This window comes from Brachycentrus maculatus, unplaced genomic scaffold, assembly GCF_059751285.1.
Source record: "Brachycentrus maculatus isolate JH-2025_06_01 unplaced genomic scaffold, ASM5975128v1 h1tg000560l, whole genome shotgun sequence".
NCBI lineage: Eukaryota > Metazoa > Arthropoda > Insecta > Trichoptera > Brachycentridae > Brachycentrus > Brachycentrus maculatus.
Genome location: NW_028281303.1, coordinates 8,736 through 36,426, shown reverse-complemented (window position 1 = coordinate 36,426; position 27,691 = coordinate 8,736). Strand labels below are relative to the sequence as shown.

At 30.6% G+C, this 27,691-nt stretch overlaps 1 protein-coding gene across 1 annotated transcript in view; it reads right to left on the bottom strand.

The window, feature by feature from the left end:
* The window catches only part of CARPB (Carbonic anhydrase-related protein B), a 102,207-nt gene extending 79,392 nt beyond the window's left edge, over positions 1 to 22,815 (bottom strand). Inside the window, exon 1 of the mRNA XM_088273213.1 lies at positions 22,770 to 22,815. The gene's annotated coding sequence lies outside the window, so the exon portion shown is untranslated. The remainder of the gene's footprint in view (positions 1 to 22,769) is intronic.
* Positions 22,816 to 27,691: the final 4,876 nt, after the last annotated feature.

Below are 27,691 nucleotides of genomic sequence, written 5' to 3'. Positions count from 1 at the left end.
TACTAATATAAGAGTTTCTGCTTAGTAAAAAGCTTCTTTACATCTCACCAATAGATGTCTCTAGTGAAGTTTTAGTGATTCATGAACAAGGTTTCTAAATTGGTTCATATATATAGAACATCCAAGAATTTGAGTAGTGTGGTTGTCAATAATGGGTAGAATTGGTGAATGTTACACGTGTGTAAAGTGATCACTCAAACCAGCCTATGACGGTCGTAAGCCCCGTAAATGCCCAGACTTCCATATTCTTCTTCATCTTTGATGAGATGTCAAAAAATAATATGATAATAACTCCTGTAATTGGAGATAATCCAGATTTTGTGAACAAGTATTTGGACACACTCAAAATGTTGTGGAAAATATAATTTTTGATTTGACGCATAAAAATATATCATATATGTGAACTACTTTATTCCATTATTTTAAGCACAATAATTTTTTTTGTTTTATTTATTAAACATACTCTTACTTGTTATTATTGCAGCAAGCTTTTCTGAACCCTTAAACCTTACAGGATTAAGTCTACAAAAGTTTACACCAAAATAATAAAAATAGCAAAGCGCATCTGGTATCCCTTTCTCTATTAGCCGCCCCTTGCCTCCTCCGCCTATTGACTTCCCCATCGGGAAAACTGGACCAACATTTATATGGATATGGCAGGAAAAGTTTTATAAGTACGTACGATTCAACGTTTTATTAGCGATATGTGCAGCGAATATTGCCATATTTCCAAAATTATAACAATTATAAGGTTTTATCGATATATGTTATGAATTTATATAGTTGTATTAAAAGTATTTAAACTTAAAAGTAAATTGATGTAATCTGTTAAAAAACGGCTGTTAAAAAAATAGAAGATATATCTGTTAAAAAAATATAAATATAATATTTATCTTGTACAAAATTAAAATGCATTTTTACACTTTTTTATTTTCTCTTATGGGATAAGAACTAACTAAACATCACGCCACTTCCCCGCAAAGGTACACAGAGAAAATAGAGCCCCACACCACTCTGTCTTTGCAAACATTCTTCGCCTCTTCCACGTTCATGCATCTCCTCATACATACCCGCCGATTATTATGACTCCTAACCTGACCACTTTCAAGTATTTGGCATATCTGATCGTGCCATGTTTTTCTTGGTCTTCCTCTGCTCCTTTTTCCAATTACATTTGCCTCATAAATTTGTTTTACCGTTCTTTCCTCACTCATTCGTTCTACATGTCCAAACAATCTCAACACACCTTTCTTAATTTTATCGATAATGCTTATCTCAGCTTTGCATTCCTTCCTTATTTCACTATTCAAACATCTATCATACATCGTTTTGTCTCACATTCTTCTGAGACATCGCATTTTGACTACATTCAGTCTACTTTTATCTTTCTTTTGCCAACTCCATGTTTCACTTCCATACATTCGAGTTGTAACCAGGAATCCTATCTGGGATAATTTATAAACAAATATGAAGGTCTTGAAGAGCAAATGTACTTATCACGAGTTCGTTAATTTTTCAGGCAAGCATTTTAAAAATTTAATACGACAACAACAGTTGTGTTTATTTATTGCATTTTAATAAATCTGTTACTTACCTTAACAATACATGAAAAATGTAACATGTTTCAGCATAAAATAATTTATTTTATTTTATTTAAACTTCACGTACAGAAAATAAATAAATACATTTAAATACTTATTGAAAATATTCAATGCTATTAGCATCATTGTGAGCTATAACTTTTTATGTACTTATCGGTAAAGTACGAATGGTATACAGAATCGCTAATTTTTCGGTTAAAATTCCAAAAGAAAATAGGTTAAGGCCTTTTTAATATTGATAAATATTTTTTTATAATTACGTTTTGTTGGAAAGAATTGACTTAAAGAAAAAAAATGATGCTCATTAATATTATGTAAAAGTATTTTTTCCAATTTAAAATCCTTGTGTAATCCTTTCCCGCCTTCTATTCTATCCCATTCCACAGTTGTGTGCCGCCGTGCGAGGATAGTTTTGTGCTAATGCCATGAAATTCATATGGGATAATCCCGACCTGCTAGGACTTGTATCTCGATATAAAACTTTAAGAGCCAGATTGCCAGGAAGCCAATTCCTACCACTATAAGTTTTATTTTTACAATTTCGTGGTAAGGTTTGCAATACAAAAATAAACGAAAATTAAAATTTCGTAGGTTTTTTAGCGTGATCTATTTTAAATTAACGTTTTTTAAAACTTAATCAATTTATTGTTTCAACGATCTTGTTTTTAAAAATTGCTGTCCAAAAGGTTTCTAAAGTAACTTTTTATTCATATTGAATTGCTTGTCACCCTTAAGAGTTATCTAATAATTTATTCATAATAGACGACTTGATTTATAATAATAAAATTACCACATAATATTCTTATTAACACGTTTAAATAGTCCATTATCAATTCGAAAAAAAATTGATTATGGATGTTTTTTCGTGAGTCATTAACTTCTTTTGAGTAGGTACTTTATGAGATTATAATACATAATTATACTCCAATTGGTTTATTTCAGCATGATTTAGAGGTAGGTATAATACGTGTGGGCTATATTTTGTTTACAACAATATTTAATAATTAATATAATAATAATAGAAGAATACAATCGAATAACACACTAAAATACACAATAATGTAAAACAAGAGTGAATTGTTTATTTTTGTGGTAAAAGCGAAACTCAATACATACCTTTGAGGTAGTATTTTGGAAGATTGGGGCTTTATAATTGATTGAAAATCGGTATTATCATTATTATTACACCACACGTGTAGAAATAAATTGTAATTTACAAATAATTAGTACGGAACAGTGATGGGTAATTTTCGAGTCATTTCAGGTGAGTCGTTTATGTTTTAAAAGTCGCTAATATTTTGTAGTAAAAATAAAATAGCTCGAAGCGAGACTTTTTATTTTATAGAGCTGCAAGTACGTAAATGTAATAATATTCCTAGATATAACACAGCAATCGATTTAACCCAGTTTTCTCTTAATTATTATTCAGAATTTAGATACGCCAAGCTAAAAAAGGTTAAGCATTACTGAAGTAGAATAAGTTAAAACGAAGATGCACGAATTCGCTTGTTTTTTTAAGCCTTAAAACTCTTACTCAAAAATGTAAAAGTTATTGCATTACTTCAAAAGGGATTTATACAAGAGAATCTCGGAATTAACAACTCTCAGAATTAGAATACCATAATGCTTCAAAATGCCTCCCGTTTGAGGCATCCCAGGAGATAAGGAAAAGTCACAAGATTCAGGCCAAGTTACATGTAATACATTCCATTTGACTGTCTCCAGAGATTATAGAGACTCGTATAGTGCGTCCTACCCAGTATTCGCCACTGCACATCTGATTTGCTCAGCATAATAAATCAAGTAACCGTACGGTAAATAAGGGGAACTCTAATGCAGGTACTCGAGCGACACGACTGTTCCACACTTACTCGAACTTGAGATGGTTCGCATTGTTTCGATAGTTTATAAACACAAAGTTACTTCGTGTGACACTTTGAATAAAACTTTTCAAATTACTTTTAAAAATATGTTCGAACTTTTATTTTTATATTTTCAAAACTATGACAGTACTCTTATAAAGATTTTCTTTTATTTGAACATAAATAGTTTCAGCTATAGTTTAAAAACTTGCGCCACTTTCTCAATGCAATATACAGATCTACTATTTATAATTTTACTGAAATATAATGTATTCATTGTTGACAAAAAAAACACTTTTCAAATCTGAAATTTTCTGATAATCGTGAAATTACATTACCTTGTAAGGGATTTATTATAATTAATAAATACATAAATATCGACTGCACGTTTGTAGGACTCTATATATGAAACACATTCAAAAGAAATTTAAATTAATTTTCTTAATGTTTTCTACCGTATAATTTGTGAAATTGTAAGTATTTATAATAGAGAACTTAAATTTATTAGCAAAAATTAGCGAAGGTTCAGGTTGAATTAAGATACAAATCTGGTTAGAGTAGATGTTCACAATAAGGTGGCGCACATTTCACAAAGGCGAGGTGGCTAATGAATCCATTTCACAAGAAAAACAAATTACAGCTGTACCACTCTCCCCGACCCGCTCTCCCCGCCCTTCTGTTTACCCTGGAACAAATTCACTCGTATTAAATTGTTACCTCGGGCCATGTTGAAGTATTTAATGAAACGGGTTAAGAATGATGGAGAATGGCGAAGAATGATGGAATATAGTCCCACCCTCTCACGCCTGAGGTTGTTATTAATTTGGGACTTCCATCGAAATGATCAAATGGCTTTATTAAGGTTTCGGGAGACGACAACAAATTAAAACCGATATTATGTCATTTCCATAATTTAAAATGAACATATTTTGTAAGAAGGTATTTTATTGATTTTTGAATCCTGTAATATTTAAACAAACGCCAAACCAATTTATTGAAAAAAGAAAGCTAGTTAATTTACTCGTTTCAATTTTTTCTGTATATTTGTGCCAAGTCGATAGATTTTGTTCTCTTTTTGAACTTTTCTCGTCTATTAGCGCTATTACTAGAAAAAATACATAAGACTATACAGATAAAAATACGCGTATGAAAATAATATTCAAAGGTTAGAATACTTTTAGAGTTTCGTCTTTAAATAAAGTGAGGGTTGTGCAAAGGGCAAAAGAAAGAGATTTTTTTAAATCTATCTTAAGCTATACATAGTGAATAAAATAAAGTGACCCTTTGTTGAGGAATATAGTACGTTTTAATTTTCAATGCACCGTAATAGACTGTCCTCATTTTAATATTAATTACGGCTTTTCATTAAATAAATTAGGTGTAGGTATTTCTTCATATTAAAGAAACCTACTGTCGTAACCGGAACTTTAAATGGAATTATATTTTCAGAGAAGCGCTTGATTGGTCCATTTAGAGTAGTCGAGTCCACATAATAAATTCCAAATTTTGTATTTCCTCCGAATCTTAAAGAGACAATAAATTTCCCAAGAGCCGAATTAGAATTGCGTTTGTCTTTTGCGGACAGACTTTTCAATTAGGACTCGGGACAGTCGAAGTCCTGGAGGGGAGACGTATTACTTATATGTCTAGAATTATATTTCATCCCGGATCCGCGGGTCCCCGTTTCATCTTTCTTATTGTTCCAGCCTATGGAAGGAACATGTCCAGAATATAAAACATAAACCACCAACTTTACAAACTCGACAAAAATTATCAGAAAACTTTTATCCTCGTTTCCAACGTACGATATTACTTGCTAGAAATATGGCGTCAATCTAGTAATACCCAATGATAAGTTTTGTTAGGAATTAATTATTAATCATTCTTCATAGTATGTAATATAAAGCTTTCTGCAATGTATGTAATTTTTAGTTTTAGTAGAGTTAAAGCAGTTTAAAAATAAAATGAGTTTTTTTCCCATATAGATGTAATGTTCTTTACCTTAAGCCCTTTTTTCGTTAGTCATCTATATCCTGCCGACTGTATTTCACCAACATAATTTCACATCTTATGGTTACCTCTTCTTTGTAAAGTCAACGATTAAGATAATACCACGTCAAATCTATGGGATAGTCTATTCACAACTAAAATTAAAAACAAGAAAATCATGAATTTAGTTTCATATTGGCGGGAATTGAACCAGCAACGCAAAAATCTACCCGACTATGCCACTGTGCCAGCTTAAACATTAATTTACAAATCAAGCACGTTTTTAATGTTTAAATTCGATTGAATTACTTCACCATCATTACTTAAAAATCTGTTTTTTTTTTAACAAAACAAAAAGAGAATCGGATTAGTCGGCCAATTTAATTCCACAATGGAAATTATTCTCTTTAATTTAACATCGCTATAAAAAATACATCAAAAACGAGTTTTATTCTTCTTATAATTTGAATGTCACATAAATAATAAAGAAAAGTTTTAATACATTTCCCGTTTCATCCGATTTTGCATTCGATAAACAAATAATAAAACAGAAAAGTTTATCATTTATTCCACACGAACACGCACACGCCACAATAATGGCCAAACTGCCCTAAAGTAAGCTAATAATTTCACTTCGAATTTTCCATTTTTGGGTATTTAACACATCATTTACAACAGCAGACCTTTAAAGTAGGGTAACTGTAAAGGTAGTCGTTAACATTTCACCATAACTTGCAGTGGGGTGGGCTAATTAGTTCCCCTGGCCGCGACCGTGAATACGCCACATGCTTTACTACGCGTGAAGTCTCGGGGTGGATTCTTTACATACTTTCTTACACAATCATTAACATTATTAGCTACCAGATTACCTTCGCTAGACCACGTTATTACCGCTACTTCTACTGCTTTATTCTAATGTTTCTGTTTTAAATTATGCATATTCCCGTGTACTGTGATTACATTTAAATTAAGTTATTCTCGGATTCCGTACAAACGCTAGAAGCGAAAATATTACCGTAATGTAAATTAAACAATTAAATTGAAATATCCATAGAAAGGGGTAGGTGCTGTGTTGGTTTAGAAAACAATTACTTAAGGATTCGCGGAACTCTCAAATAACAAGCCCTACACGAAATATTTGAATGCAAATAAGGAAACAAGGAGGAATATCAATATATCAAAGGCTAGAAGAGGGTAAAATGTCGCTGAGTCAAGCGTTCGGAGATCATCCCATGTGTTGCGGCCATCAATATCCCTCCTCCGCTCCCCTCGCCTCTCGCCCCGGCGGCAGTCATCACTCGGAGTGATCGGCGGAGGGCGGAAGGGCGGAAGGGCGGAAGGGGCAGGGGAGGCGTGAAACAACGAGACGTATTACCGCCGCTGCTTATGTGGGATTATCCTTATCTACTCCGTATTACGCTGCTCCGAGTTATGATCCTTTATTCTGCCGTTAGTAAAAATGTCAAGAGCCATAAACCGTTAGCCGGCTTTATACACCTGTCACAGCGCGTTATTACCGCGAGACACTCAGCCGAAATCTCGGGAGCATCTTTTGAATAAGCCGTTTTACAAAATGTATTCAAACCACACTCTCTAAAGAAGATGTAAGACTGAGAGATAAGGAAGGCGGCGCCTTTATACAAAAGTAAAGCTCTAAGAAAATCATTAACCCGATCCTCGTAGTAGAGCACAAAGCCTAGAGATCGAGACGGAGAATCCAGTAAGGAATCTGCATTAAACATCAATACCCCGTTTCTTCCTCACTCCTCACGCCTCGACCTTCCGTTCCTTTAAGTTTATTCCAAATCTGCTTCTAAAGTCAATATTACCTTAAAAATGTGGAGGGGTAGTTTTCAGTCAAATGAAAAGAACGACTCTGCGACGGATAATTCCTAATTCCACTCACGTTTAGCCGACTTTTTCGGAATAAATTCGACTCCGACGAATGTATACTTTTGCATTACGGTTGTTTGCTCTAACTTCATTTCGGATTTAATGTCTCAACTCATGAAATGAATTTAAATGAAAAAGTCGACTTTCCATTTATCCGATTGGGCGCTTAATATGCCTCTTACGCCTTCCTCTACCGAATAAAAACGTTAACGGCCTGTTTCTAGTTGGCGCTCAAATCTTTTCTTTTGTCGACTTCTCGAACTTGTTGAATAATTTTAGGGAATATTGATTATAATATCAAAGTGAAGAGTTAAAGTGGAGAGCGGAGAAAAAACGCAGTAAAAGTTTTATCTCGGAGGCTGATTTTAATCAAATAGCTTCGATAGCTGGACGAAAATGCTAGAAGCTAGATCGGCAGTCGTAGAGAGTACTAAGTATAATAGTAACATGGAAGGATCTACGCGCGGCGCACAATGACGGGGCACGAGTCCAGTGACTCGAGAAGAAGATATCTCTGTACCCAATAAATAGCCCTTCCTCCGAATGGCCCTCAGTTAATCATCCCACCATCTCCGCCTATTGTGCTCCGCACTCGTGTACCTTAGCCATGAGCGGGAGCAATGCGGAACTGATACGGAGTCCTTCGTATTCAAAGCATTTTATTTCCTTGCTATGAAAGCTTTCCAGTAATAAAAGTATGATATTTCTCGTACCTATTGGATTCAGATATTAAATTATTTACGCCTCAGCTACCTCACTGTATTGCGGATTTGTTCAGCAGCATGTATTGGACGAATGATTTTATGAGAATATAAATATATCTTTCTACATATATTTAGTACGTATTCCCATAATGTAATGGAAATTCCCCTCATTCCTTTAGCTCACTGAGGTAGTATGTGTAATGTTAACCAAACTCACTATTTGTAAATGGGTATTTATATTACTTGAGCATTGTATTGGAAATATTTTTCATAAAATTTGTACGAGTATAGTCACATATAAGAGCATTTCTTTCATAATGAATACAACTTTTAATATTATTAGTTTGTCAGCCAAAAAAATGTTTAGGGGATAAAATTTTGTAATAAAAATTAGATACGTCCTAGAACGTAGATTTACCCCATTCTAATAATTAACCTATGGCGCTGAGTCACAGCAACGCGACGCGACGCGATGCCAGAAATAGTTTATCTTTTTCACGTTTTTCATTCAAATTCTCTTGTAAGTTTGAAAAGGCTCCATATATAAACAAATACATAAATGTATTGACACACGCCTTCCGTGTCACTTGGCAACAGTGTAAAACTAACGATGCATTCAGCGAGCGTTGGAGCGAACAGGAGCTATGTCAACAGCCAATCAGAGTGTTCAGCGTCACTATATGTTGCTGCCTCCTGGCTTTAGGTGATGAAATAGTCCTATGCAGCCCTGGTTCAGATTTATTTTCACATTTCTTTTGACGCTTTTCGGCACCAAATATTGCCACGGAGCATTGCATCGGATCGATGTGGTGTCTATTTATTAATTGCATCAAGGTTAGGTGTTCAGAGATCTTCACTGCGCTCAAGAACTGAGAGAGGAGTGGTATATACTTACTCGTATTTGACGGGATACATATCACTGAGGTAAGCGAACGAACTCGGAGTAATGCTGTTGTAGTTATTGCATTCAAATTAATGACTTGTCTGTATTTATTTCCTACGTCAGAATAACCTTTCTAGCGGTTGCGTGTAAAATAATAATTATGTATGTGTTATATGGAAATATTTTTTGCATTTTATAACTAACATTATTGATTCAGCTAAGATGACAAATACATACATATATCACTGATTACTTAATTCAAATGTTAACATTATTCCGGTACGTAGATATACTCGTATACGAGATATTGAGTAGAAAGGAGAATGTTCACTTCCGCGTCATGAACCTCAACCCTTTCCATCCCGTTCTATTATCTTCATCAGGTATTTTACAGCTTGCTGCCCACCAATTGGCTGGGTGATGAATACTTACAAGCACGAGTGGTGCTAGCGACGGAAAATATACCAACTCGAATTCGCGAAGGTACTTTTGTTTCAATAAAAGTTAAAATGTTTTAAAAATATTTTTAAAAATTCACTGACCACTTTATATTTTTTAAGGTCCGTTTAGCCTTTTGATGGTTTTTAATATTCTTTTCAGTCCACCTGCAATTTTATGTTCACACCTTGCATTTTACAAACATTTATGTAGGAAAAAAATCCAGCATTATTTTCAAGTATTTTCAATACCAACACAAACGAGTAGATGTTAATATCGATAATAATTGAATAATGTGTTTAAGAAAAACAATTTTATAACCTAAGAGTGAGAAATAAAAACAAACGTTCTGTTTTTATTGCAAATTCTTCTTGAAAATGTGAGTATTTATGTATTTTCCATGATCTATTCTAAAGTAAAATTTATTCTGAAAGCAGGAAAAAGGAAAACAGCACGTGTTAGTCTCTTCGTCATAATTATTTAATAAAATTTAATATGAAGTTAATTTTTCCGAGTAAATATAATTCAAGGATAGGATTTGACGTTCCTCGTAAAGGTTATCATTTTCCGCTTCGAGTTTCTCCAAGAAGCAGTCGAGTAGCAATATCAAGAATTACGCGTATGGGGATCACCATTACTAAAATAGCTCCATTCTCAAATGCCATCTTGTTTGAAAAGTAATAGTTCAGGCTGAAAATGAATTCAAAAGACTGAGTTGTCTACATATTTACATGTATAATGAGCGGTGAATAGGAACTTCATCTCGGTATTAAATTATATGCGTGCTGAGAGGTGAAATTACACAACAATCTTAACAGATGGTATTCTGATTTCAGTTACCACTCCAGCATAGAAATTGCTCGAGTAAAATATTTAAATACCTTTTGCTGTTTCTCCGTATCTAATCCTACTTAAGAGTAGGTATTATTACCTTTGTTAGTAGAGTGTATGATTTCGAATTCATATTTTATTTAATTAGAACAGGCTGATTAAACACGAAGAGCAAATAATAAAATGTTCTTTATATGAATGCTTCAATATCTAAAATACATAATAAAAATAAACATTAAAAATATATACACACCTATATATATATATATATATATATATATACATATATATATATATATATATATATATATATATATATATATATATATATATATATATATATATATATATATATATATATATATATATATATATATATATATATATATATATGTATATATATATATATATATATATATATATATATATATATATATATATATATATATATATATATATATATATATATATATATATATATATATATATATATATATATATATATATATATATATATATATATATATATATATATATATATATATATATATATATATATATATATATATATATATATATATATATATATATATATATATATATTTATATATATATATATATATATATATATATATATAGGGTCCGCCATCTAAAGTTTTTTTTTTCAACTAGTGCTTATTTCGTGAATGGTAACACTTAGCTCATGTCTGATTTGACAGATAATTAGTTTTATCCTTCCGCTGAGCGAATATGGTTGTGTATACGCTTGAACAACGCTGGGAAATATTGCGACATTACTTTGAAAATCATGGTAATGTTGCAGAATGTGTGCGAAAATTGCGTACGGTTTTTGGAAGAAGAGAAGCACCGTCAGCTCCGTATGTTCGTTATGTTGTGAAAAAAGTGAAAGAAACTGGCATCCTCATCGATAAACCAAAGCGTGAAAAGCCAAAAACAGTGCGTACACCCGAGAATATCGATGTTGTGGCAGAAAGTGTGCGTGAAGCGCCATCAACATCAATTCACCGTCGTTCTCAACAATTGAACATTTCGGAGACATCATTGAGACGAATTTTGCATAAAGACCTTGGTATGACGCCATACAAAGTCCAATTGGTTCAGGAGTTGAAGCCAACTGACCATCCAATGCGTTTTCGCTTCGCTGAGTGGGCCTGCGATCGACTGACAGAAGATGCCGATTTTGCCAAAAAAATCATCTTTTCGGATGAAGCTCATTTTGATCTTGGCGGGTATGTAAACAAGCAAAATTGTCGTATTTGGGGCACAGAAAACCCGCACGCATACATTGAAAAGCCGGTACACCCAAAACGAGTCACTGTTTGGTGCGGATTTTGGTCCAGAGGCATAATTGGGCCATTTTTCTTTGAAAATGAGCAAGGAGTGGCCGTTACAGTCAATGGCGATCGTTATCGGGCCATGTTGAACGGATTTTTGTTCACAAAAATTGAAGAGGAGGATATTGGCAACATTTGGTTTCAACAAGACGGCGCTACGTGCCACACAGCCGAAGCTACACTCGATGTTTTGCGCCCTGTTTTTGAAGATCGCATTATCAGCCGCAGAGCTGATGTCGTTTGGCCACCTCGGAGCTGCGATTTGACACCGTTGGACTATTATTTGTGGGGTGCCCTCAAAGATAAATGTTACGCCGACAAGCCAGAGACAATTGACGCTTTAAAGGACAATATTCGTGAAGCCATTGGTGAAATACAGCTGCACACAATCGATAATGTGCTTAAAAATTGGACCGATCGTGTAGGCTACTGCATGGCCAGCCGAGGCAGCCATTTGAATGAAATTATTTTTCATTATTAACCGGAAGGATTGTACTTATAAATAAAAAAAGAAATTTGAGAAAATATTCAGTAGTTTTTTTTTTATAGCATTTTCAAAAAAAAAAAGTTATTTGGCGGACCCTTTATATATATAAATATATATATATATATATATATATATATATATATATATATATATATATATATATATATATATATATATATATATATATATATATATATATATATATATACAGGCAAGTCATTTGAGTACAATTTTGTGGTTTGAATATTTTCCTAAGTATAATTTTTTAAATTATTACTTATACAGTAAAAACTTAACTTTGTTACCTTCTTAAAAATCCTCTTTTATCTGCTACAGGGAAAAATACATTATTTTCCCTTCAATATGTAATATAAATTGTGCAAGGAAAATTTAATACTGAAATATACGTATATCGCTTTATCTGCTATAAATCTAGAAGTCGATAAAATCTCCGGTATTGTGCAAACGCATTACAATAAAGAACACTAAGAGCTGGCAATTAATTTCACATGCTGCTTTGCGATACTCTCCTACCGTAACCCCTCTCTCCGGCTACCCCTCCACCCCTCCTCCTGCCGCGACACACCGTGGGCCCGATGCCCCGGCCCTAGTCTGGGACTATAGTACGCTGATTTTAATCAAATTTTGAAAAGTGGAACATGACAACGGGCATCACACATACTAAAATCTACACAAAATATCAATCACATGCTTTATTAGTCTGGACGAAGTAGGCTAAAATCTCGGTGATTCAAGATTTATTTTTTTATTTAAAATATTTTCGTATGTGTTTTTTTAAATTAAAAACTAAGACAAATAAAAATAAAGCACTTATGTTTTTTTTAAATCGTTAATATACCAAAAAAAATAGACTTAAAAAAAAACGATGTTTTAATGTTAATAATTAGTTAGTTACTTACTAACTAATTATTAACATTTTTTTTTGCATTAGCAGTGTAATTTCCCAACGTAATTAATGGGTCTACAAATTTCAGATGTGAAATGTCAAATAAGTTTTGTTTGTTATAAGATTCCAATCAATTACTACCCTCTGGAGTACATATGTAAATATAATGTATATAGAAGAAAATATATTTTACATACTTATTATAAAGGTAGTTAAGAGGATAGCCTGAAACGAATGGTTGTGGTCAGTAGCCTGAAAGGGAAGAGAGGCAGAGGAAGATTCCCACAGGATGGACCGATCAAGTTAAGGCAGCAGCAGGCACCTCGGTGGTTTTAGCGCTACGAGCAGCGCAGTCAAGGGATGATTGGAGAACAGTCATTGCTTCGACAAGGGCCACAACGAAGAATAAAAGTAAGTTAAACTACACCATAATCTGTACCGTTAATATTTTTAAGTACAAATTTGTTTATATTTTATAAGCATACTGAGATTAATCGGGCTCAGCTTGGGTCCTCATGAAGCGCTCAGTGCGCCGCTGGCCTCTGGCGCCTCCCCGGCGCACAATGCAGCGGCGGGCGGCGGGCGGCGGGCGCTGGGCGCTGGGCGCTCTGGGGTGGACAGTGGATATGATTTACAATGCGCTATAATATCGGCCTTTACCGATACCTGATCCTATCAGCTAACTGCAGTGTTTCAAAATGGATTGAGTAGGACGTTATCAAACATTTTAATTATTTACGCCACTTAATAATACATACTTATATGTATACGTATAAAATTTCCTCTCTTTTCCATTATCATCTCGTCTATACTAAATTCCATCTGGACACCATACTACACTATCCTGAATTCGATTCAACTTAATATAGGTCTATAAAATAGCGGATGGTTTGAGTTATTTTTACAGTTCTTATTACTAAATTAAAGAATATTTATTTGTAAAAAAAAACGATATTCGTCTGGACCAATAAATATACAATTAATTTTTAATTGTTTTCTTAACAAAATTTGTAATAATGATTTCATAACATTTAATATTTTAAGTATTTATTTGATTGAACTTCATCGCTGGATTCTACCTCTCAAGGATACAAATATATGTAATATACTAAATATATCAATAAATTTCATAATTTTAAGTGTCGACACATTTCACTCATCTTGATATATGGCCTTCAGGGGTTAAATCCGATTCTTGACTGCAATAAAAATATACTGTTCACAAACAATTTGCCAAATTGTAGACCGAAAATTGAAATAATATTTCAGTCGTATTAGTATTTCAGTACTCCAAAAAGTTAAAAATAAATTTCAAAGATTAATTATCCATGGTCAGAAGGGAAAAAAATACTACACAAAGTTCTTAACAGTAGCAGATCCACTTCTCAGTACTTAATCAATATGAATGTTAAAAAATGGGGAATATGGTTAAATTAAATATGAAATATTAAAACCAAACTTAATTGTATTTTATTATTGAAACAGAAAAACTCTAAATTAAAATTTGTGACAATTATTTCGCTTTATTATGGCATTTTAAAACAATTTTAGTTTAAAATGGCCATAACAAGGGTAAACTAATATCACAAACTTTATTTTGTGTTTATACAATTTAGTGGATTCTAAAATTTTCGCATTTCATTTTGGCATTTCAGTATGCAGTAATTTTTAAATAATTTAATCAATAATCGTTAAATTGAATTTAAAATATTAAGGTAATTTTTATACTATTTATAACACATACCCATGTAAAGCAAAACTATTTTACTTAGGACGACTAAGAAAAAAAAACCATCGGTAAGTAGATGTTTTTAGAATAATATTCGTATTTTCAAATATCTCGCCTTGTAAATATTATATAAACGATAATGTAGGTTACTCTCAACCATACATCCTGATAAATTTCTCCCTTACCAATAACAATTTCATCCCCAGAGATACTAACAATGGAATGTGTGGAACATTTTAGTATTCCGAACATTTTCTTTAAGTGCACGAGTGTTTATGTTAAAAATGCATAAGATTGCTCGTATGTACGTTTCCTTATGTGGTCTACTTAGCAGAATTTATTCTGTTAACCGTACTGATAACTCTGTTGGATAGAAACACAAGACTTGTAGTTAAAAGGAAATTAATTATTTAGAAGATTTTAAATATTTTAAAGATAATGTCTATTTTATTGGCAAAATTAACAATTAATGAATAAACAATTGGTTGATGCGTGGTCGTTTCGAGTGTCGATACGTGGTGATACGATTAATTCTATTAACGTACGATACGATATGTATATATATATAAATGTATATATATATATATATATGTATATATATATATATAAATGTATATGTATATATATATATATATATATATATATATATAAATGTATATGTATATATATATATATATATATATATATATATATATATATATATATATATATATAAATATATATATATATATATATATATATATATATATATATATATATATATATATATATATATATATATATATATATATATATATATATATATATATATATATATATATATATATATATATATATATATATATATATATATATATAAATATATATATATATATGTATATATAAATATATATATATATATATATATATATATATATATATATATATATATATATATATATATATATATATATATATATATATATATATATATGTATATATATATATATATATATATATATATATGTATATATATATATGTATATAGAAAACAATTTCTCGACCTTTCCACTACATACGAACTTATTAGACTAGCATAATTCATCGTGGGCGTAAAATGGGAATATCAAATTAACTTTTGTTCCCTGGAACTTAATTTAAACAGAATGAAATATCAGTTTATTCATAAATTTTGATTATACTGTTAAAAACACACATGTTTATCACGAACCTCTACAAAGTTTACAAATATCGTTTTTTGGTATTTCATTAATAATATTAACTCTTCCCAAAGTAAATATTGCTACATTTATAAAGTTATAATGTACATTGGAAGAAATAAACGGTATACCCATTAGATGATATGTTAACATTACAAAAAAGAATTTATAATGACATATAAAAGAAGAGTAAATGTAATAGGTTTGAGCATATTTTTTTTTGTCAACATCGACGGATTTTAGACTTTTTATTTTTTTTTAATGATAATCGTTTGTGTATGTATATTTTGAAAAAAAAACACATAAGTTAAACCATGAAATTAAGTTGGATTCATTTACTACAGTAAATACTCGTATATTGTTTAGTGTATCCTTGTTGTGTATTCAGAGGTAATTTAAAGTATTCTTTTGATGCCATTGACGTAATTTTCCATCACATTCGTCCCTGTGGGACACCATTGTGAGCGTTTCTTGTTAATAGAATTAATTGTTTGAATGCTGCCAAGCTTTGATTACTGAACCCGTCAGTTTCCGAATGGAAGCATACATGCTCTCGCTCTGGGGAGGCTTCGCTGCGAACACAGGCGAGTGGGAAGGGAGGGAGGATCTTACTTACAAGGGATGATCAGATCATGAAGCCCATTTTATTTTTAATAATTAAATTTAAAAAAAAATATTCTTAAATTGATGATAATCGTATTCTCAATGTTATTAATATTAAAAGCATTTACTTTGTGGTAAGTCATTTTTACATATTTATTTTTGTACAAAAATGTTAGTAATATTAGTATATAACCACTCACCGAGATAACATTTTGTGTAGTTGTAAGTGTGCAAATTGTGCTATGGTAGTCAAGGCTAGTATAAATTGCATGCTGTGGTAGCGATTGTCCTGACAAAGAGACGGGTATGTCTCGAAACCGGTAGACATAAAAATCTCGGTGAGTGATTATATACTAATATTACAAAAAAAAAAATAAAAAAATAAAAAAGTGATAATAATCAATTCACATTTTTTGAATCACATATTTGAGACATCCCTATACATTACCTATACAGTACCTATACATTACCTATACAGTACCTATACATTACCTATACAGTACCTATACATTACCTATACAGTACCTATACATTACCTATACAGTACCTATACATTACCTATACAGTACCTATACATTACCTATACAGTACCTATACATTACCTATACAGTACCTATACATTACCTATACAGTACCTATACATTTTCGTTGTAATGTTATAATTTTTAAGTGTGTTAGTAATCAATTTGATATTCGATAAGTATCCAAGGGCAACATGTTTTAATCATTTTAGTTAACTATTCTGTTAGAAACTATTTATATTATGATATAAGTTACATCATGGGAAAGAAATACATCAATTTTATTTTAAACTATTGTTTTTGTAACGGTGCACTACATAAAAATAAAAAACAATACCTTATGGTGTTTTTAAAAAAAAGTTCCCTTTCTCTAAGGCAAAAGTAAGATGTTCAACAACTGGAGCTTAAAAAGTTAGTTTTCAATTCAAAGTATTCAACACAACACTCGAAATTTATGGCGCATGTATAAATTAACTTCTGTGATTACTAATAGCAATTAAACTTGGAAGAAGTCATTGATTTCGGTGAATTTACGACGCTATCACAAATAAAACTTTTCAAAGCGAGAGCTTTGAATAGTTTTTATGGGGAAATATAAAGTTGGAAATATAAAACGGGTTTTGAACAACCCCTTTTCGAACAAATGCGTAACCGTTTGTGTTCACTTGTACGCAGCCGAGGAGAATGTGTAGAATTATTGGGTATTTAGCACAAACAAAACAAGCCATTAATTACGCAAACAGACCCCGGCAGGAAGTGTAAGTAATAAAGGCTTCAACTTTACATTAAACACGGACCGCAGTCCCGAACAATGCCGACGGTTGGTTACCCCTGGAGTTAACCATGAACCAGCCGACGGGCGAGGGACCGCGCGTGGTCCACATTGGACAAATACCATTTTTGACCCGCATTATTGAACTTTGACTAAGTATGTAGATCACTTTTGATATCAACCTATTAAATCTCCTTTATTAGGGAGATTATTTGCTTCAACTTTTTGGGTAAATACTCCATATTTTATATTTTATTACGAATTGAAACAAATTACCTTAAACGAATAAGTACCTACCTCACAAATACAAATATTTTATTGATATCGAAAAATATTTAATAGATTTCCTAGTCGACAATATTGAACATTATTAATTTTATGGCAATAGAAAAAAATAAGTTGGGTATTTTTCAATCACATCATCATTTAAAGTGCTCAGTTAACAATAATTAATTTACTGTTTGTTTAGAATGTACTTTGAAATAAAATCTTTCATTAAAGTAATAAATAAAATTAAATGGAATATAACTTTAACGCATTACACGGAAACTGTTTCTTTTCCTTTCTTTTCTTTGTTCCATTAATTACAGTAAGGGTCACAATATAATTCTCTGCTTCTTTAATAAATATACATACATGTAACATTTGATAAAAACACGTGACTACATATGTACAGAGATAAGCATATATTAAAAGATACATATTAATATGAATCTTAAACGCACGGTTACTAACATTGCGTTACATTGTCCATAGTACAATATTACTTATTTTATACAAACGCATTTTCAATTGCATTTGTGTGGTGCTAATTTATTAAGGCAATATTGATATTACGTACACAAGTAAAAAAAAGCCACTGCATTTGTTTTATAAAATAAAAAATGGCTTGTATCTTACTATCGGCCAACAAAACAAAGTAAAATAATTGAAGTTGTGTGAATAAGTCCAAAACAAACTATCGTAATGTAAAACCATTACAAAATTTTCTTATCAAATAATTATGAACTTCGCTTTTGCATAGTTTCCAAATTTCATCATCGATACATAATTTGATTGACGGTATTATCACAATCATATTATTTTTAGTATTTGTTGAATGAAAGTTATAGTCATATTTATAGTGGTATAATTTACATTTGAAGCAATGAAAAGCTAAACCATTAAGACTACTTTGACCCTTTAATCGTAATGAAAAAATGCTCATACATATGAAACAGTTGTATCCTTTATTCTGAGTTCCTTCATTTATATCATCTACACCTATACTATACTCCAGAATCTGAAAAGTCTGATCACTTTGGCTTTGTGTCGTTGACGATCAAATTGATACTATGTTGATCTAACCTTGTGTACTATGCGCAATTACGTACGAGTAGGATAAAATTTTAAAACATATTTTTATTGATTTGATTTATATTTTAACTTGACAAAAGCAATGTTTTACTGACTTTCCCATTATCAATCAAAATCCAGAATTTTTTACAAACATTATACCCATGTTCACATGATATGCTTCTATGATATGACTATGTCCTAATTTGCTCAGGTTTGTTTTAAACGGCTTAGTATTTTGTTTCAAATTAAAGAAAATAAATTTCAGAACGTAATCGTCCTTCTTAAAAAATATATACGGTTTAGATAATTTATTTACAGGTGTGTATATACAAATATATTTACGTAAAATTATACGGTTTAGATAATTTATTTACAGGTGTGTATATACAAATATATTTACGTAAAATTATACGGTTTAGATAATTTATTTACAGGTGTGTATATACAAATATATTTACGTAAAATTATACGGTTTAGATAATTTATTTACAGGTGTGTATATACAAATATATTTACGTAAAATTATACGGTTTAGATAATTTATTTACAGGTGTGTATATACAAATATATTTACGTAAAATTTTACAATTAGTCACGGAGAGTTAAAGGGGTAAGAATGAAAAACACTTTAGTCAAAGATGTGAAATAATGATACGAGCGCACAGTATGGAAATTGTAGAAAAGAATAATCTGAGTTAGCAGTCTGGTGCAGTGACCCCTCGCAAGTGGTACTGTGGACTGTGGACCTGCGAGCTCCATGCCGCCTGATACACGATTCCACCTCATTACTATGCCACACTACATACTATCCACTACCCTATCCTTCTGCACCGCGTACTGATATCGTACATTATAAATCATAACTACAGATCGAGGATCCTATGCAATTTTAAACTTTTACATAATATGCTTATGTCATTAAAAAGCCGCAAAAATATATAAACATATATTGAACAAATTACGTGTGTTTAAAAAAAATTATAAGTACGAGTGCTTCCATATAAATAATTCATAACATAAACATAAACGTATATTAGTTAGATTCAAAACTGTTTTATTTCTTAATTTTATTCAAAATGTTTTAAAAAGGGTTAAATATATTTATTCGTCAGTTCACTAGTTGGTGAAGTTAGTTATCTGCCCATACAAAAAAATGGGAAGAAAATTTTGATAAAAAAATTCAACACTTTCTCCTACTTTTGGTATTTGCCCTAAGTTTCACACTTGTCAGGGTAAATTATTCCGTAATATTGTGATTATTTATTCGATGGAAAATTTGGTGGCATTGCCTTCCTTATTGTCAACAGCCCTTCCCTATTGTCGGCTCCCCGCGGCGCTGTGGGCGGCAGTAAATCTGCTATCCGCACCTGCTGCTGCTTCTGCCTACCTACTACCTACTACCTTCACATACTACACACTATACTACCCACCTACTGCTTACTACATGTCACAGGGTGGCTCACATTCACTAACATCCAGTGCGAAAATTATTCCATAATTTAAAAAAAAATCATCTCGTGGCAAAACATACATAAGTGTTGATGATATATGGTTTAACAAAAATAATCCAAATAAAAAATGAATTCGGTTAAATTACAGGACTAAATCCGTTTTATTCTTTTTATTTACATAAATGAACTTCTAAAATATTAGATAAATGTTTCCGAATAATAATCGATGAAAATAATGTTTTAACACTAATTTTTCATAAAAATATACGAAAATAACAAAGCATTAGCATTTAATTGAAGACGAAGTTGACGATGAGTAGCTTCTAAATTGAATTCAAATATTATTTATAAAATATCAAAATATAAGTATAATTTTTTTTATATTAGAAACTCAAATGAAACAAAACCTAATGAAATACTTAGTGGACTTCACGTCTATTCTGAAAAAAAAAGTGACATCATGCAGTGTCTATAGGGTTGGATAGCCAAACGTACTATAGTCCACGGGCTACACACCATACCATACCCTGCGAGGGACAGGTATAAATATTTTATTGTTTTCTCTTTTCCGATTATAAAATTCTAATTCTTTCACGACCTGTAGGCTCAAATATTTTTCATTGAAATACATCAGGAAATATTTAAGCATCTTTTGGTCCTACTACGAATGTGTTAATAAATTGAACTCATTTAATTAAAATGAAAATAATGACGGAAAACATTTAAATTACCTGATGTATTTATTTTAAAATGTTTGGTATGTTGTACTACACTACGTTTTAAGAAGGTTGAGTATTTTAATTGGTTGTAATTTTTAATTTATTTATGTTAAAATATACCAGTAATACCTTCAGTTACTTTATTTTCAACTTTTCTACTCCTATACCCAAGAATCTGGTAGACATGACTGATCACTTTTTCTAATCGATAATTACCTAAATCATAATCGAATTACCACCAGGTTAATGCGAAATCCTTCTCACCAAATAGAGGTTTATTTTTTTAAACGTGTGTATTATCAATTAAGAATATCACATCTTTAATTATTTCTAATAAATTTAGTTTAATTTTTTTAAATACCTTATTGTGATTGTTCCCGGGAGAAATACAAAAAGTAAGGAGAATGAATACAAGTGTATTAATTTTAAAAAAAATAATAAAATTTGACTTATTTCTTTTAAACGATATCACAAACTTGTGAAGAATTTTTTCCTTCTGTAATAATTTTTTTTAAATTTCCTAACATATTTAATGAAGAAATAGGACCATTCATTATAAAAAAACAAATAGTTGTTAAATTAGTAGTATTATATTGTAGTCGTAATAATGCTCTTGATAAAATAATTTTGAAACAGATTTTTTTCTTTGTTTGGTAATTTTAAAATCATTTGTACTGCCTTTTATAAAGATCTAAGAATTTACTGAAAAAAGCAGGAATGCAAAGTGAAAGGTGAAATTATGAGAATAAGCGTGAAGTAGGAGAAAGAGGGTGGTAGAAATTGACACTACAAATGAATATTCTTCCTCTTTGAAACAAGTATTGCTATTAATAATTAATTTATGTAAGAAATGAAAATTTCACAAATATTTTTAGTGAGTTCTTTTACAATAAAGAGCGCACATTTAGTGAATTTAAAATCAATACGCCATTAAAAAAAGGTTTGATGAAGGTGGAAATACATAATGTACCGATGTTTAATTATAAAATTTGCCATTTAAAAAATAGAGAAATCATATTTCAATTTCTCATTAAAAATAAATAAATGTTGACTTACTTTGTATTAGTTATTGTACTTGTTTTATGTGTCTAAGCCATTTTGCAGATATTCAATATTGCAATGAAAACAAAGACATGATATGTAATTTTCTATTTTATTGAATTCATGTAGCTTACTTAGAATTAAAAAATACAATTTAAATCAAACACATTACTAAATTCAAACGAAAAATAGAGATATAAAAGAAGTCACAATAAATACAATGAAGTTAACAAATAAAACAAATTCCCTCGCTGATAATCCCAAATTGAAAAAAGTCCACCATGAACTTGTGATAATGTGATAATCTCTTATCGTTAAAGTGTGTCAAACAAAGAAAGTTAATTTTAAAATGTTTATGATACATCAAATATTTCAAATTATGTCTCTCGATGAGTACCTATGGAAGTGTAATGAAATTTTATTTCGAAAGAAACAATTTTACTTACCCGATATTCCATCATACGTCCACCACTCTTCCCAACTGACTCCTGACGTCACTATAAAAAAAATATAATTGTTAATGATTTAAAATTATGGTATGTTTAGTAAAAATTAATTAAAGTAATACATAAAAAGAAACATGTATGTAAACATATTTTTAATCGTCATAAATGTACGTAGTAGTTCAATAATACATATCCATCCCTGAAGGTGGCAAGGTGCTTGTCGAAACCGTTTGCAAAAAATACCAGAAATAAAAGTGGTTAAAACGCTGTTTGAGGTTTGTTTTATTTATTTGGAAATATCACTGTTCATAATATTTATAACCCATCTTTGTACACATGTAGATATACCAATTTTAGTAGTTGTGCAACGAGTAGTATATTTTTCCAATATTGTCAAGTATAATACGAGTACATTGTCCCTTACTACCAAATACTTAATTTAAAGAAATTTTTGTATATTTTTTCGAATAATTTATGATTGACCCTTTTTATGATTCACCCTTTTTATGATTTATTTGTGAAAGATTACGAATAATGATGACATGAGATAAAAAAAATCATTTGAAAATATTTCTTAAAAAGAACTGTAATGTCCCTGAATATGAAGAAGGGATTATATTATTGTCAATCCTTGTATTGGGCCGAACGTTCGTGCGTTAATTTGGCTCCTTTTGTTATTCCGCTTGCAAATTGCCCTAAGCCGAGAGTACCCGAGACAAAACCCAGCCTTCAGTGGCGGAATAACACTCGCAAAGTACTGGGAAAGTTTAACAGCCTACAAATTTCTACCTCCGATCGCGGTTACTGCTACAAAGTGCTGGAAATTCATTTTTCAAATCTTCGAGGGCACCCAGAACAGAATTGAAAGAAAATTGTAAAAATAATGACTGATTAAGGCCAAAAATATTTAAGTCCTTTAAAAATGTTAACTAATTTCGGTAATAATATTTCATTGTTACAATTATTTTCTAAAAATTAAAAGAAATATTAAAAAAAATATTCTCATTTAGTTTAATAAAATATATGTTTGGTTTATTGATATACGCAATATGCAGTAGATATAAGAAAAATGGTGTCGAGGTTTTCTACTATTCGAATTACTTTTCGTGGAAGCTCGGCGAGTTTCAAAAGAATGAATGTGACAACAAGAAAAACAATTTAAATACTGAATAATGTGAGTGAAGTTAATCCATGTATACATGTGGAGTACATGGAATCCACAAACTGCCTCCAGCCTCTTTTGTCGACTGCAGCTCTTTGGCATCCTCCTAAGTAAGATCTGGGGCAAAAGTTTAGACTAGAACTGCTGACGGATTGTCAGTATTGTTCATCCTAGGCGGTGGGAACCTGATGTCTCGTAAAAGGGACAAGCTTTAGTAAGGCTATCGGTAGGCATGCAATGTACATGACCTAGCTAACTGAATTGCCTTTTCTTGGTGACAGTTATGACCATGGGTCACTGTGCCCTTATATATATATATATATATATATATATATATATATATATATATATATATATATTTATACATATATATATATATATATATATATATATATATATATATATATATATATATATATATATATATATATATATATATATATATATATATATATATATATATATATATATATATATATATATATTTATTTATATATATATATATATATATTTATAATTAATTGCGAAAGCAAGGCGATCAGTCATAAGAGCCAAATAATTTATTTATAATATATATTTAATTTAATTATATAGTATTGTAACTTATGACCTGCGCGATAGACAAATGAATTAATCACTAGCTATGGATGTTGAAAATATGAATACTTATTTTGTTTTCATTACTCGAGCAATATTCTACGCAAACATTCTTAGAATCGTTTTAATTTTTAATGACAGCTATTATGACGCCTTAATATTATTCCGAGAATTTTTGTTGGTTAAGCTTTTTATTTCACGAGCAGTATTTTTTTTAAATACTCTCATTAATATTCACAAGAAAATGCTAGTTTAAGAACAAACGTTGCACAGTTACGATAATCGTAATAAAATTATATACTTTATTATTAGATGAAACAGCATTTTGTACGCTTCGAAAAATAAAATGGATTAATGTTTCATGAGCTTTATTAGCGGTTTGATTATTTTCCCATTATATTCAGGTAAACATTCTCAGGGGTGTATCAGAATGAGAAAATCGTGCTTAATGGAGCATCAGTAAGGGGTTATTTTTTACACCTCTCCATGTAACTTAATGGTTTATATAATGGCGTCCTTTTGTGATTCACGGATATGTGAAAATTATCCAAGGGTGTACAGTAAGAAAACCAAATGACAAATTAAAACTTACATACTTTTAAAATAAATTTTTCTAAAGAATATTTCTCTAAAACTAATTGAAAGTTATTCAAAAACAAAAAAAAATAATTTGAATTTCTTAGAAACTAAGTTTCCTCTATACTCAATTAAAAAATGAGATAATTATAAATTACAACGATAATCAACAGCTTTATTATTAGTTTGCAAGTATGTAAAGATATTTGTGGGTTATACGTATAAAAAAGCTTTTATTATTATAATATCCCTAAATAATTTAAATTAATCATGGTTTTGAATGTTTGGACTAAAAGTCGTTTTTAATCACTGGCCTGAAGGGATAGTATTTTAATTTATTCACTTTTAATGGTCGGCACATGTTTTGTTCGGAAACTTTTTTAAAAACTTTTTTAAAATGTTCATTTTCAAAATCCACCCTTTTGTCAGGACTACACCACTGGTTGTTCCCACGATATCCCCTTTATTTATGAGGAGGATTTTAATAAAATAAATATATTATCAAATAAATCCTTTGCAATGCTAAAAATACTGAGCGCCAAAAAATATTAGAATTCTTGTTCGAGAGAGAGGTTATTTTTAAGGTTTAATCTGGATTTGAGTAGAACAGAATCACATTATTATAATCCTAAAAAGATCACGTATTTAATTTTAAAAAGGAAAAGAATGTATGACAGAGGGTAAAACTATTTACCCGTATTTGTTTTGAAAACTAAAAGAGCAATTCGCTTGCGTTCTGAATAATAAAAATAAAAATCTTCTTAAACCTGATAATATTTTCTTTTCAAAAGATCATCATATAAAAATTACAAGAAACGGCTAAAGGGTACGTTCATTTCTTTGCTCATTTCTTAAAGCATTTTTCTTACTTCGAGTTATCAAAAAACGCAAGCCTTCCTTTTGTACAAACCGTACGCGATTAATTGAATGTCTAAAGTTAAAATAAATAAAAAAATCAACACCTTTTTTTGGTTTTAAATTAACGAATCTTCTACAAATTGTTCTCATAACCTTAAAGTTATTTCTAATAAAGCCAGACACTAACTAGAATGGCTAATAACCACCTGATCTGCGTTGGAACGCTTTTCCGTTAAAAAACGAAATACCATTTTCCATCGCATAAATATACATTTTATTATGCTGCTTTTATTTTGAAAATTTCCCAAATAAATGTAACAGAGTATTGGCTCTTAAATTTAATCGTATTTTTAACGCTTTCAGGAAAATTAAAGGTAGTGATATACGTCAAATAAAATAAAATAATAATCCATTTTGATATTATTTCCATTTATTAATTATTCTTTTTTACGTATTTGATATTTTACTCTATTTTACTAAATAATTATATTTATATCTCCTTTTATTCGATAAGAAATCGACATTCGAGTACCTACCCTATTAGCTATAAATAAAAAAAATAAACATTTTTTTCACAATATTTTTTGTTGTTGATTTAATAAAAGAAAAATAAAGTTTGTAAAAATAATAAAATCACGAACTCATTAAATAATAATATTTCAAAGTATTTTTGAATCTTACTTTAAATACTGAAAATGGTGTATTAAAATAAGTTGTATTCCTAATAAAACTGTAACCGTTTGCCCCGGGATCGGAGTTTAAGTTTGAGCCGACAGTCGGACACAAAGATAGGTAGTGGGTAGATAATAATATATAAAGTCTGGTTAGTTTCCTCCACCAGTAGGGAGAATGTATCAAGCGGCTTAGCGACGGCAGAGTTAAATAAATAAATGTCGGTCACGCTCCGCCTTAACTTCTGGTCACATAGAAACCAAAGCCCATTACTGCTCCTCAACTCTATAAAACTTATCGCCGATTCCTCCCCGACTTCTCGGGCAATAAAAACACTCGTACCATATTCCTAACTATATTCCCGGACTATTAATGGACTCGATACCTCCAACTTGTAAGCCTACCCCTGTTTGACTTTATTCACCTAATTTCCGCAAACAACACAACTAACTTATCACACTTTATTACGTGTATTATGCTATCCCGAAGTGATACGATTTATGACCTAAGTTCTGATTCTAGTGGAGTTATGCCGCTTCTTATTTATCTTCCGAGGGTACTTTGTATTAGTATTATGGTACAGTCTAGAATGCTCCTATCGCGGGGTATAGTAATATGCTACATGGAGATTCTGCGAAGACGCGGGGGGCTAGTAGCGAACTTTAATCAACACTTCATTTATCTTATGTGAAGAAAGTACAAGTTATAGTGAAATATTGTATCTATATACGCTATCTCGAAATAAATCAACCACTTTTATAAAACACGAATACATAATCAATTATGATCCCCTTTTACGTATTCAACTAATATGGAAGGCTAATTATAACACAAGCGATAAAATAGTGATTAAATTAATAAATAGCATGTCATATTCTAAAAAAAATTAGTTATAATTGTAAAAAATAGCCGAAAGTTTTTTTAACTTCAAAATATAAATAAAATATGATAACGGTAAAATAAGTAAAATAATAATAAACGTTAAACGACAAAACAAATGTTTTTTTTGTGTAATAAAATGCTAAGTATTAGTAAGCCACAATGCGGCCGCATCAAA